The following is a 2,161-nucleotide window of genomic DNA, read 5'->3' as shown; positions in this document are numbered from 1 at the left end:
TTAACAATCAGTTCTGTCAAAGAGGCATGGGTAGGGTTTGCTGACTTAGCTTTTATTGCAGGGAGAGAGGCACCCCCAACCATCTTCCAGCTGACCTGAGTGCCTAGGTGGCTAGGGGGGGAGCGGTAGGGGATGGAAAACTACCTGGTGTTTGTCAAGGGCTGCAGCCCCACACTCAGCCTCAGGGCTCTGGGCTGGGCAGGCGGTGGTGAAGACGTGCGTGGCCCTAAGCCTGGCCACATGTGCCATTCCCCTGCTGGCCCTGGGGAGCAGCTGTGTGGCATCACCTGGAGGTAGGGCAGCTACAGTCACAGAGGCCAGATGCTGCTGGAGTAACCAGACCTGCCTGCAGGAATCTCCTGGGAAGTGAAATCAAGTTAGTCTGGGAAAGGAGCTTTGAGTCTCCTTGGCTCAGAGCCATGCAGGGGCATTTCAGAGCAGACGAGCAGATACCAACACAGAAACCCTTTTCCAAGGCTCTGAACTTTGGGGATCCCCAAAGTACACCTTACACAACACCTAGCTTGGTCTAACTCACTGCACCTGACAGCTGGAGGGCCCTCAAGGCTGGGACTCCCCCTGTTCTCTGCAGTAACACTTGCGGGGAGGAGACGGTACGTGTTTCACACATTTCTCTCTGGCACCTGCCCCCCAGGTGTGGACTGAGCCCTCTTATGCAGGGATCATCTGGAATGTTCTCCGGTTTATTCTTCTTAATCTCTTATTTTGATTCATTTATTTTTAAAAAGTCATTTTTTTTAAAGACTAAATCATTTTTATCAGTCAGTGACATGGAAAGAAAAAAGGAAGGGACTATTTTAGAAGAATACAACTTGCCCAGTCACTGAGTCGCTGCCAAGGACTCACAGACTCCCTTTCGAGCCCCCTTGCTTCCCGACGCTGCTTCCCAAGGCTCCGTATCCCCTGCCCGCCGTCTCCCGCGGCCGCCTTCAGTCGTATTTATGTCCACAATCCAGAACCTCCATTTATTGGACCCCTTTGCTGATGCAAGTAAGGGTGCTGACCTGCCTCGTGCTGGCACTGAGGATTATATCCATGTAAGGATTCAATGAGGAAACGGCAGAAAGACCCTTGCTGCCATCCAGGGGATCGGTGATGATTCAGATGAAAAGAAACTAGTGAAGGCGTTTAGGAAGAACTTTGCCTGCAATGGTACTGCATTGAGCATCCAGAGTATGGAGAAGGAATTCAGCTACAGGGTGACCCACGCAAGAGCATACGCCAGTTCCTGGTGGAAACTGGACTGGTTAAGGACGACCAGCTGAAGGTTCATGGGTTCAAGTGCTTTTGGCTCACTGAGGCTTAAGTGCGGATTTCCTTGCAATGAGTAGAATTTCCCTTCTGTCCCTTGTCACAAGTTTAAAAACCTCTCAGCCTGTATAATGTAACCATCTGGGGTCTGCTTTTAACTTGGACTAGTGGAACTCCTTCATGCAACAAACTGAACAGAGCCATGCTGTCTAGTCTTGGGGTCCCTCATTTAAACAGAGGTCAAGCAGAGGCGCCTGGCAATGTCCAGCCTGAAACAAAGCAGTAACCGTGACGCTTCAGCCAAGTCCAGAGCCCCAGGATCACAGGCGGCTATGTCTGGCTGGAAGCCCCTCAGCAGTCCCTCTGCAGAGTTCCCTGTCTTGAGAGAACATCATCACTTGGACAGCCTTCGATGGAAGTGGAGAAGGGAGGATGGGTGAGGCAGCTGTACTTCTAGAGGGAGCCTCTGATGGTCGGGGAAAGGTCATCTGCTGTCTCCAACATGACCCGGTGGGCAGTGCTTAGAGCAACCACCCTCTAGTGAGGGGCCAGGACCTCTGGCTTGCCACCAAGGTGTTTTTGACCAGACGTATCCTAGATAATCGATTCCCAAACTAGAAGGTGAGGCCAACCTTCTATCAGTTCAGCTTCTGACAAGGGAACAAATTTCAAACTGATGTATCAGTCATAGCTGTAGAGCTGAAAACTCACTAGTAACAGCAGCCCAATGCCAAGTGAAGTAACAAACTGATTTTCGCTTTTTTTTTCTGTCCTCTTCAGTTTTAACGTTATGTAATGTATTTAAACCCTTATTTAAATAAAACTTATTTTCAGAAACAACAACAAAAAGAAAACAACACAAAACAGCCGAAGACAACATGTGGACCTT

At 49.7% G+C, this 2,161-nt stretch overlaps 1 pseudogene; it reads left to right on the top strand.

Annotated features, from left to right (window-relative positions):
* The first annotated feature begins 962 nt into the window (after positions 1–962).
* On the top strand, positions 963–1,353 carry LOC148774446 (eukaryotic translation initiation factor 1 pseudogene; annotated as a pseudogene).
* The last annotated feature ends 808 nt before the right edge of the window (positions 1,354–2,161 follow it).

Source organism: Moschus berezovskii, chromosome 22 (assembly GCF_049115385.1).
Source record: "Moschus berezovskii isolate FMDL1 chromosome 22, NW_MosBer_1.0, whole genome shotgun sequence".
Lineage (NCBI taxonomy): Eukaryota > Metazoa > Chordata > Mammalia > Artiodactyla > Moschidae > Moschus > Moschus berezovskii.
This window is presented reverse-complemented; position numbering and strand designations above follow the sequence as displayed.